Here is a 12,644-nt window from a genome sequence, read left to right on the forward strand (position 1 = left end):
CCGGGCTTTTAGTTCATCAGAGCAGTGTTGTTGTTGTTGCTGTTTTTAATGCAGTGTCCTTTGCTGAGGAGACCTGCTTCTGAACCGTGGGTGGGGATGACTGCCCATGGAGCCTCCACCTGACAGAGTGTTGGTGGCTTCAAGCCGGAGTCATGGGTGGATAGTAAGCCTGGGAGGGTATTGGATGCTAATCAAGATGTTAGCCACGTATCTTCTGGAAAATACTGGTTTACGAGGGACAGGTGGTATTTTCTGAAAGGGACTTTGGAAGACTCAGAGCACACTGACTACCCAGGATGCAGTTCATCTGTCGTGGAGCAAATAGAAGCCTGTGCCTCCCGATGAGAGCCACTGAGAAGCCCCAGCAGCTTTTGTCATAATATACATGCCCCAGGTCTGTACGCCAGGAAACACAAGATGGACTCTGGATGTGTGCTGTATTATCCATAAAGGTCTAGGATAGCACTCTCAAGCTAATCGAAGACAGGACAGATCCAACCTGGAGAGACTCAGCTTCGAAATCCAGCAGATAATTCTGGATGAGGTCCTGGAAAAATAAATAATTGGGAGACATTTGAATGAAGTCTGTAGACTGTCAGTATGTCCATGAGGTGATTTCCTGGTTTGGAAGTTTACTTTGCAGTTTTGTGGGAGAATATCCTTATAAGGGGTCTGTGTATGTCTGACGTATTTAGTAGTGAAGAGACAGTCCTTCTGCAACTTGCTATTATTTAGCTCTGAGAAAACAATTAACTAGAAAATCCTGGTATCCCTTGAGTAGGCATGCAGGGTACCTAGGATTCAGTTCGTGATATTGATGTGCACTAAGAACCTTCCAGCCTTGCGTTAGCCATGGGTTTCTCTCAACTTGACTCCTCACTTTTCCCGTGGGATGACTTGGCCTGTTGAACCAGTGGCTCGTTGAAGGAGGAAAGACGACTTTGCCGCATCCCTCTCCCAGTGCACAGTATCTTGAATCTGTTCCTCTGTTATCACACAGTTCTCCAGACTTGGAGTAGACAGCTGGGAGCAAAGCAAGATTCTTGCATGCCTAGGAGAATGGGAGAAAAGAGAATTTGAAAGTTTCAGATCGTGTCCAGTTAACCACCCATGTTCCAAAGAGAGAAGCAGCAGTAGATTAGGAGAGGATGATTTACTTCACACGAGGTGCCGGTCTATGCCAGAGTCAACTGCTACAAAACTCCAAAGGGCGAAGGATTTGAATGATACTTGGGGATCAGTTGTTGGTAGCAGGAAGAAGGGGGTGTAGGTACAATAGCTCAGACAGGATGGTGTTTGATGTGCTCAGGAGCCATAGTGAGCTCCTCGAAGGTGGAGAGGGATGAGCGGTGAAGACAGTGAAAGAATGGATTCCAAGCAATGGTGGGAAGATCCTACGTGGCCTTGCAAGTTTAATCTGGGTGAGAGGAAGATTCCTGAAAGATCTCTGAACAGAAAAGTATGTTATTATATGAGAACACCAAAGCTTTATTCTAACAATACTGGAGGAATTGTAGAAGCAAGGAGAGCACTTAGGGAGCTACAAAAATAATCTGGGGGAGTTGCCAAGAGAGACTCATGCTGGGAGAGTGGCAGAACATGCTCAGGAGTGATTGGCTCCGTGGAGAGCTCCGAGGATCAGGCACTGTTCTCTGATGCATTTGATGAGGGTGGGAAGGAAAACACAGAAGTCAGGAAGCAGCTGGTATAGAGAGACTCTCTTAGAAGCATCACCTGTCAATAAAAAGTCTTTGGCCAATGAGCTGAGGCAAGAAATAGGAAGTTGGACACTGGCAGGGAGACAGAGGATTCTGGGAAACAGGGAGAGAATAAAAAGAGATGTGAGGGGGATGCTCAGAAAGAAGCTGAGGATGAAGCAGCCTGGGACTGAAGAAGAGGTAGGACACAGAATAGTGTGAGTGGGTTAAATATGTTATGAGCTAGTTGGTGAATGAGCCAGTTTATGGCCTCTATCCAGAGGCCATTATTAGTAAATAATTAGACCCAGAATCATCATTCAAGTAGCAGGGACCAGGGAAGGGGAAAAATTGATTGATTGATTGATTGATTGATTGATTGATTGATTGATTTTTTACAAGCGGGAGTTATCATTTTGTAAGATGAGTGATATCAAGAGGAGCTTTGGGGTGAAGAATGAACAGAATTAGATATATTCGGTTTTAGGTGCCTGCGGTTACCAAGATGGCAATCTGATACAATTTGCCGCAGTATTAGGTTACAGAAGAGAGAATGTTCGGTCAGAGTCTGTGAAGAACTTTTGTCATTGTCACACTAATAAGATTGCCAAATTGCGTTTTTCAGGTTGGCTTCATGAAGCACTAAAGAGGGCTCTTAAAGAAATTCTTAAAATAACAATGACAAGTCCCCTCCAGTCGGGAGGATTCTCTAGCAGTACGAGTTTCTGTGGGACTCCTTGGTGGAAGGAACAGGTTTGCAGGATGTTTGGGTCTGAGTCAGAAACAAAGAGCAGCCATGACGAGGAATGGCAGAGCCTCGGTTCTCTGAGTACCAGCCAAATGGACTTTCTGTAGATACTTTCCACCTTAACATCCATACTGGGTCTCACCACCACTGTATCCAACATGCTCAAAGAGACTCTGACCTTAGACATTTTACAAAGTGAGTTGTGTCACTTAGAAATACAATTTATTATGGCTTGACGTACATCCTTAATAGTTTAATAGGAGTCTTATGGATAGAAGTTTCAATGTCTGGGTTTCTTTTGCCTTACATTTTTTTAAAGTTTATGTTGATTGGTCAGTCCCACTTAACAAAATGGAAGATCACTCATTAGCATGTACCTTTTTACTATAATAAACTCTCAGGTAACTTGATCTGCCTGAAAACAAAAGAAATCTTTCAAAACATATTCTATGAGACTGGGAAAGGGGAAAATCGATCAAGTACTACAGAGCACTGTTGGGAAACCTAAAGCATTAAGGCTGCCCTGACTAGTTTTAAAGTTGGCTTCCTATGAATGGCTACACTATGTCATTGTGATTTGTTGTGTCCTGAGCTAGAGATCGTCCCCTTTGTTCTGGCATCCATATTTACTCAAAGGGGAAATTCAGTGATGCAGGGGGAAAGACCAAATTCTAGCATCAGATAAATCACAATTAGAATCCCAGGCACCCTACAGCCAATTTTGCTTGTGCTGAACCACAAATGTCCTATTAAAACTGAAGGGATTAACACTTTCTACGAAGACCTGAAAACTTCTAAAAGACAGTGTATGTTAGACCCATGGAAGTGTAAGGGAGATATTAAGAAGAGGTCAGAGTGGGGATCGGGGAGATCTAAAAAAATCAACACCCCAAACTAAAGAATGCCAATTTACTCATGTATGTGTACACATGACCTACTTATAATGAGGTTGTTATCCTCTAAGTTTACTTTAAAACAAAAACACTGTTAAAACAAAAAGCCATTTGATATATCTAGCCTAACTGACTAGTTTAATGACATAGTGCAGTACAAAATATGGGTGCTTCAACCTGGTGACATCATGGCTGACCCTAACCTGGAGCTTGCTGTGATCTCTCTTCAGGAGCACACACTACACGCTCCTTGCCTATGAAAGACCAGAATTCAAAATATCATACACAATAACACACAATACTGGTAGTTCACAACCATAAAGCAAAGCCTTTGAAAATTGGGCCATCCTAAGTTGGCCTCTCAGGGGACAGTCACCTCTCTTTTTTTTAGGCAGCCTGCTCTTATGGGCTTCTAGATGATTTTGAGATGATCCTGTCTATCAAGGACTTACCAGCAGATAGAATAATCCAAATTAATGTTGAATGTCAGTTTTTCAGATCTAAAACCATACTTACCAGATTAGTACAGTAAGAGTAATAATTCTGTGTGTAAATAGAAAAATAAGCAGGAGTGTTCAAATTAGATTGATTCCATTTCACACCTTTAGTGATGATAATTTCAGAGGAACTTGTTCATAGAACTCAGCAAGGCTGGGTTTCCTAGTAGTGCTTAGGGGCCAAGCATCTGCTATGGTGCCTGGCTTATAGTAGGCTTTGGTAAGTGTTGAATGTTACATATTTACAAGGAACTGAGATTTCTGAGGACTGGACAGTAGACAGGCGCTGTTGTTCTAAGCACCTATATAGGCTGTCTTGCTTAATGCTAAGAAAGCGTTTGTCCGGCTGGAGAGATGGCTCAGCCGTTAAAGGCTAGGCTCACAACCAAAAATAAAAGAAAGCATTTGTTACTCCCGTTACACACAAGATAAGGTAACATGAACTAAAAGAAGTAGAGTGGTTTCCCTGAGGTCATACAACTGGTATATTTGGGAGTGGGACTTTCTTTCCAGAAACCTAGCTTGGGGCTATGGTTTTAAGGACCATTCCATTGCTCCACAGGCACGTGTCTCTGGTGTTTCCCAGTTTCTTAATTTTGCTGTGATTTATAACTTCACTTCCTTTGCCACTGGCTAATTGTCTTTTCCTATTTTTAGGCTGAGACGCTTACCTCATTTTCTCTTTAAGGGAAATTGATGGTTTTCATAGGTGGTTTCTTACCACCTAGCAACTTCTTTGACTCCTGAGACAAGCACACTGGATACAAAAGGAAGGCCCCAGAAGAGTTCTTTTGGAGCAGAACATGATGCCAATACTATGCTTGTTTTCCCCCTTCGTTCTTTTATTAACTTCTCAAATTACGGAACAGTAGACCTGCTAAAATTGCTACTTTTATGTTTTGTAGCTTTGGCTTATCAAATGCTTCTTTCTGTTACAGTCCTTGATACATTGTTGAGGTTTCATTTGGGCTTCTTTGCTCCTACCAGAAACCTTCCAAACAACTTCGCATCACAGATATGTTTCAAGAGACTAGATACAGAAAGTAAACTTAGGATAATTCTTTTTGGGACTTGAGCCAAAACCAAAGGAAAGGCCTTGACCGCAATACATCCTTTTCCTTTAAATTTTTTCACATGGATGTGTCTTATTTTTGTAAGTCTAAGTCACTGCTTTTCCTTGGATATATTTAAAAACTGGCTGATTCTCCCATATTCTTTGTAGGACCAGCTCGTCCTTCCTCACCAGAAGGTTGGAATGGGGGAGGGCATATCTGTAAGTCAAGACACAGCATTTCACACACTGGCTCAGCATGGCAGCTGTTGGGGGTAGCTATTGAAGTATCTTCAAACTTTGTCAGAATTGCCAGAGGGGAAAGACTCCCGGCCCTCTCCCTGCCCTTTCTAGTTGGCTGCTTAGAAAGATGTTACTTAGAACTAATTTTCATTTTACAGAGAATTCGCATCCCACAAGGCTGATAAAGAGGCATGGAACACAGTCAAGGGAGAGATAGCCTTCCACTGAAAACGTGGGTGGCAGAGTTTTAATCCCAGCTCTACGCCTGAGTTGCTATTTAGGTCAAGACTGCAGCTAGACTAATCACTCTTTTTGGCACACTTTGCTATCTGTACTAATTCCTAAATGTCTACTGAGCTGTAATCGCCCTCAGTTGGTCTCACGTCAACAGCTTTAATATATTGCCATCACCTGATTTGATCACTGCATGATAAGGCCACTGGGAAAAAGAAAATAACATTTGTTTATCATTTCCCAGAAGTCTTTGCAAGCTTTCCTAGAGTAACCTAGACACTACTTCCCCCAACCCTCTGCCAAGAACAGTTTCTTCTTAATTCAGTTTGTTTGTTTGTTTGTGTCTGCCTGTAATCTTGGAGATTGAATCCAGGATCTCACACGTGTTATGAAAATCCTCCACTACACTTCCAACACAGGATCATTTTCCTTAAAACATGGAGCAATTGCAGTCCTAGGACTTGATGGTGTTTGTAACCCTTTCCAGTGCTAACAATAATTCTATCGGGTCACAGCAGCTGTATTGGTGCTCTGTTCCTGTTGCCGGTGTTTGGATGACAGATGTTAACGACAATTTCCTTCCTCCATCATCATCATCATCATCATCATCATCATCATCATCATCATCATCATCATCATCATCCAGGATGACTCCCTATGAAATCAAAATGGATCCGCAGAGGGTACTTGGAATTTGTGGTGGAGGAAACTGTCCACTCAGCCCATTGATATGAGAAGAAATCTTTCCTTGTTGGCAAGGTGTGCAAGAACGGAAAGTGTGAGAAAGAAAGCCCCAGTGTAGTGGTTTGAATGTAATTGGCTGCCCTGGGCCCATGAGGAGAGGCACCATTAGGAGGTATGGCCTTGTTGGAGTGGGTGTGGCCTTATTGGTGTGGGTGTGGCCTTGAAGTGGGTGTGGCCTTGTTGGAATAGGTGTGGCTTTGGAGGAAGAGTGTCATGGTGGAGGCAGGCCTTGAGTTCTTATATATGCTTATGCCACACCCAGTGGGACAGTCTCCTGCTGCTGCCTGTGGATCAAGACGTAGAACTCTCTCAGATCTTCTAGCACCATGTCTGCCTGCACTGCCATGCTTGATAATGGACTAAACCTCTGAACTATAAGCCAGAGCCAATTAAATGTCTTCATTATAAGAGTTGCTTTGGTCATGGTGTCTCTTCACAGCAATGGGGACCCCAACTAAGACACCCAACAAGGATGGAAAGTCATCGGCACCCCTCGGGTCACTGGGGGGGTAAAAGAGATGGCAGCTTCCTCTTATCTAATAGTAGCTGTAGCAGTGTCAAAGATGGCAGGACTGAGCTCATCAGTTTTACTTCAGATGTGAGGGGGTAGGCTTCATATTGGCGCCCTCAGGCGTTATTCTAGTTGATTCAACTTCCCACATGTTTTTGCCGATTTCATATCTCTTGTCTTTCTTCCCTAAAAGGAAGACGTAAATTGTCCTCATACCGGTCTCCATCGTGTAGTAAATGACATTGTTGCCATTCATGTTCTCAAGCTTGGGGGTCCTTTCATTTTCTTCATATACACTCCTGGGCCCTACCCCACCTGCAAACAGCTAATTGAGCCATTGGTTATTCGACCTCCATAATAAATTCCATATGTGTCCTTGGGAGTTTCTCTGACTGGACCTTGGGCTTTTTCTTTCACAAGTATTCACCCAGCAGTTAAAACAAAATTCTCAAAATTTAAGTCCCTAGTCACACTTAACGAGTCCATATGTGGCTTAAGTTTTCTGCCTGCTGAGAGCTTGTGTCCCCTCAGGGTATTAATATATATCACTAACAAACCAAGTCTGGGTTCCAATCTAGATTGAAATGCAGCTTTGGTCATTTAAGAGAGTGCCTTCTATTGTGTGTGACCTATGCCTGAAACAATTAGTATGGGTGTCCAAAGGGAACATAATACTGTTGTGGGGTACCAACAAGAGACGACATCCTGAATGATACTTTCATCATGAAGTGAGTTGTGCTAAGGTCTTGGGCCTACCAAGGTCTGGGGCCCTGTTATAATAGAAAGTAGGCCAATAGAAAAATAAAAAAAATGAAATTAGTTTACAATAGTAGAAAGAAAATGTGGTCATCACATTTATTTATTTACCATTTATTCTTCTTGAGAGCTGAATTTGTTTGGAATTTCCTAATTAGACTTAAAGTGACATATATTGGATTAAACAGCTTTTTCCTTTGTTTCATGACAGAAATGGAGGTGTTTTGCATTATTGCTATATATCTGGGGGATTGAAATATAATGAAGTAGAAATATTTCTGATAACAAATTAAAGATCCAAAGTCATAAAAAAACCCTTTACAATATTCGTTGTGATTATTATCTTAAAATAACAATCGATTTCTCTAACTATATATTTACAAAAAGCACCATCACATGTTCAGAAATTCTTTGATGTAAGCTGTGGCCCTCTGGGAACAGAGAACCTCAATTGAGAAAATGCCTTCGTCAGATTAGCCTGTGGGCAAGTCCAAGTAGAATGGTGGCCTCTGTGTATTGAGCACGAAGTAAAGAGTAGCTGTTACTGCTACAGCTTTGTGCCATGCCTCCTGTTAGTGTCACGTCTCCTGTTAGTGCCACGTCTACCATTAGTGCCATGTTACTGTTAGTGTCATGTCTACTTCTCACCATTAAATGAAGACCCAAAAGGATGAAGTGATGTCTGATGGGAACGGTTCATAAGGACCCCCCCCCCCACTATAGGGCTTCATAACAAGGCAATAGGAACATGTCATGATGGGTATATGCACATATGTGTGAGTTTCTCTGTGTCTTTCTTCCTTCCTGAATATAGAAGTGATTGTGAGACCATTTAAAAGTATAAAGCCAAATACAGGCATGTGACTGACTTAGAATGCACAGCTGGCTAGATTGCAGTTTTCTAGTTAGTTCTCTTTAGTAGTCAATTCTAGTCTTCTAACCTCAGATTTATAGGAGTTGGAAGTTGTAAGAAGTTGAGGTTTTTCAATCAGGTAACGATCTTAAGGTTTAGATTAGAGCAAACAAACATTCCTAACCCTAGCTACTTTCTAGTTTCCTCTGGGTGGTCTTGATTTCTTATATAAGACCTGCAGAGACTTGGATTCTGCTGGACTGGGACCTGAGGTAATGATAACTTTTCATGATGTAGCCCTGGCTAACCTGGACCGGGCTGGTCTTGATCTCACTGAGATCTACCTGCCCCTGCTTCTCAAGTGATGGGGTGAAATGTATGTGCAAATATGCCTCAAAGTGATAGTTCTAAAAACAACTCAGGATTTCTAATAAATGGTCATGTGCATGTTTTTAAGGCCGATCACTTGGTTTTATATTGGATAACCCATCAGGGTCTCATCCCTGTAGAAAACTGATTCTTCCTCTCACAGCAGCCATAGCTCTTCATTTAGGGGCGAGGCCTCGTAAAATTTCTCACATATATGTTAGAATATCAACTGGTGCTGTCATTGTAAACGTATTGTTTAGGTGGCCAAACTTTTTGAAACTTTATGGACACAGCATTCCTCATATCAAAAAGTCATTATCTCACAGCAAGTGTCCTGGTCCTCTGAGCTTAGAACCACTCTATCTCCTCTTGTGCTATGCTCTTCGAGTCTTTGATGTAGGAGTTGTGTTATGGATGTACATTAGGGACAGGACATCTATTGTCCCACATTCCCTGCATTTTGATTAGTTGTATGTCTCTGTAATACCCTATCTACTGCAATAAAAGGAGCTTCATTGGTTAGGAGTGAGAACCATATTTACCTATGGGTATAAGGATAAGTATTTAGATATAATTAAAAACTATATAAGAAAAATGACATCAGTAGGTTTCCTCTGGGCTCTGTGACCTCTTCACACATAGGTAATTGGCTAGGTTTGTAGCTCCATGCATGAATTCCTTCCTATTGCGTGGGCCTTAAGTCTAATTAGACAGCTGTTGGTCATTCCAAGATATAAATGCTACTACTGTGCTACTGGGACATCTTCCCAGGCTGGCCATTGTGTTTCATTGGCTTTACAGCTGTGCTGGGCTCCTGATTGTTTTTCTCCTTTGGCATCTTCCGCAAAACCTTCAGATGGTCACATCTCAGGGAGGAGGCTTCCAGGTCACTTCCAGATTGATTCCTTCAACCACTGTGTCTGAAGCGAGTAGTGTCTTGAGCACTAAGATCTTACCTTAACGGAGGGATCTTGGGAGATGGTAAATCGTGTGCCCTGTGAGTTTATATGACCAAAACACATGTAAGATGTTTAGTGGATGTGGTAGGCCACCTTTGATCAAGCCTCAGAAGGTTGACACAACTTTCCCGTATTAGGATGACTAACGAGACTCTCCATAGCTGTGGGCTGAGCTTAATTAAAAGACCCTGCTCTGGTAAATAAGGTGGAGGAGGGACCAACACCAACTTTGGGCATCCATAGTGTGTGTACACACCTCCCCCACACCCACACACATGTAAAGTTACGCACATATACATGCACATGAAAATAGAAAGAAAAACAGTGATTGCAATGCCTGAACTAAGCTAAGTAAGTAACTTCCTAACTTTACCCAAATCAGATGTTGCATAAATTTTACGGCAAAGTGAAAGTGTAGACATTATTTACTTCAGATTATCATTTAGATGAGAAAGCACCCACTGGTCTATGACAAATAAATGAAAATGACTTAGAAATAGTTGCAATTAACTTTAATATGATTAAAACTGAAAACAGACAACTTGCAAAATTTGACTAGATATGAAGCGAAGAATAGAAAAATATAAGGCATTTGAAAAATGAGAAACTCAGCAAGCTTTGTGACTCAATTAAATCAGACCCTGAGGAAGGGAGGGAGAGAAAGAACTCACATGAATAGTATACTTGACCATTTACAGAGAACAATTTTGTTGTGTAGACAGTGGCTTAACCTATGCTAAATCTTGTTTTAGCTGGAATAATTATGCTGGAGTGAGTAACCCTAAGGTTCAAGTATTACGTATGTTTTTTATTTTCCTCTGAACTTCAGTTTGGGGTGTGTAGACAAGAGTGGCAAGGCAGCAATGGTATCAGTTGCATGGCTCGTGTGTTCACCTAGAAGGCTAGAAGTCTCTTGTAAGTCAGGCCGGCTGGGATAAGCTATCTCATGGAACATCCAGTGCTCACATTCTGTTGGGGTTCAGGTTCCCAAGTTTTATATCTTGGGGGAGATTTCCAGGAGTCAAATTTTGTCTCAGAGTATCCTTATGTCAGGGGTATATAGTTGCAAAGACAATTGCCTCCATTTGTACCTGGCCTTCTCACACAGTCAGTGACCATCTGCTTCTTTCTGCTGTTCTCCTCTCCAGGACATGGCCACATTTCCTTTGGCCACTTTTACCATCTCGGCACAAGAGACTTGTGGGAATTTGAATGGCAATGGCTCCTATACACATAGGAAATGGTGCTATTTGAAAAGAATAGGAGGTGGCCCTGTTGGTGTAGGTATGGCCTTGTTGGGGGAAGTGTGCCACTGGGGAATGGGCTTTTAATTTTCAAAGACCAAACCAGGCCCAGTGGTTCTCTCTGTCTTTCTGCTGCCTGTGGATATGAATGTTGAACTCCCAGCTACCATGCCTACCTGTGTGCTGCCATGCACCCTTCCCCACCATGAAGATGATAGATGAAAGCATTAAACCTGTAAGTAAGTGTCAGTTAAATTATTTAATGTGCAAGAGTTGCCATGGTCATGGTGTCTCTTCACAGCAACAGAACACTACTTCAGAGAACTGATTGCACTAGTGAAATCTTTATAGGACTCATGAAGAAGATGGATCTACTACTTTGTGTGAATGAATGATGTGCACATATTCGAGGAGTCACTGAACTATTCTCAAAGCTCAGTCCTAGCAGTCAGGTATTGAGGTGGGACACAGTGTTGAATCAAAGCCAAAGGATGATGACCGTGTAACTCTCTCTCACTGTTCTGGGGGCCAGAAGCTTGGCAATTTCAGAGAGAAAGAAAAAGAAGAAAATCAATCAATCACACACACACACACACACACACACACACACACACACACACACACATATATATTCTGGCCAGGTCCAACCACCTGTTTCATCAACTTCATAAGTACATACACATATACATACACATATACTTACATAGTTACATACATATAGACAGACATAAACACACACACACACACACACACACACACACACACACACATTTGGTAGATGGAACAGAGCCCCCAAAGCCACACTTTATTTCCTCTCTCTGGCAATTTATACTTTCTTAGACAAAAGTTCTTTATAAAATTACCTCGTAGATAAAATGTTTCACAAAAGGGAGTTTCAGAAGGGTTCATAGTAAGTTTAAAGCAGTGTTTCATTCTGTGAGCTCACAGCAACAGTTTCACATGACTTTGCTTTATAATAGTGCACACCTGTGGCTTCTGCCTTGGACCTGACCTAGAATAAATGATTTTATTTGATCACAAATCTGTCCCAAGTCTATTTCTCTTCGTAGAGCAATTTATGAAAGCCCATTGTATTCCTAATTATGCAGGCTTTACTTACTATTCTATGAGGGGAAGGCACACTTTATTCTTGATTCTAACTTTATTACATCTTTCAGGCAAAGCCACTAAAACCCTCTCCTAAACCTTCTTCCTAAAATTATTTTAGTTGAATTGGAAATTTTGTAAAACCATTAATTTATCCAACTACCATTAATTCATGAAAGTTCATCTTCATGTTGATCTGTAGAAAATTTGCCCAGTAGGGTTGACTGATGCTCAGAAATCACTAGACCATGTAATAGTAGCAGGAAGGGCATATCAGCAGCAAGAAGAAATCCTCAGATGAAGTCTTTGGGGCTGTGTCTCTCCAGAGTGTACCCATTGTAGCCATGCAAAATGGCGGAGCATCTCCAGAAAACTTGCTTGCCCATAGCTTTTTCTAGATGGCTTCTGTCAGCCCAGACCAAGCCAACTCTTATATATGACCCTGGAAATATTTAAGAACATATTATCTTCCATAGTTATCGAGAATATAATTTGATAGAAGTCCGCAATTTTGATAAGGTGTCTTTGTTAGGGTTTTGTTGCTATGAATAGATATCATAGTCATGGCAGCTCTTATAAAGGAAAACATTTAGTTGGGGTTGGCTTATAGTTCTGAGGTTCAGGCCACTATTGTCATAGCAGGAAGCATGGCAGCAAGAATGCAGAAATGGTGCTGGAGAAGGAGCTGAGAGCTCTATATCTGGATCCTGAAGCAACAAGAAGTGATTAAGACATACT

General features: G+C 41.7%; 1 long non-coding RNA gene across 1 annotated transcript; it reads left to right on the forward strand.

Annotated features, from left to right (window-relative positions):
* Window positions 1–583: 583 nt before the first annotated feature.
* On the forward strand, window positions 584–11,454 carry LOC134483335 (uncharacterized). Its single transcript, XR_010060190.1, has 2 exons — window positions 584–5,361; window positions 5,879–11,454. It is a non-coding gene; the product is annotated as an uncharacterized LOC134483335 (long non-coding RNA).
* Window positions 11,455–12,644: the final 1,190 nt, after the last annotated feature.

The sequence above is a fragment of the Rattus norvegicus genome, chromosome 19 (genome assembly GCF_036323735.1).
Source record: "Rattus norvegicus strain BN/NHsdMcwi chromosome 19, GRCr8, whole genome shotgun sequence".
NCBI lineage: Eukaryota > Metazoa > Chordata > Mammalia > Rodentia > Muridae > Rattus > Rattus norvegicus.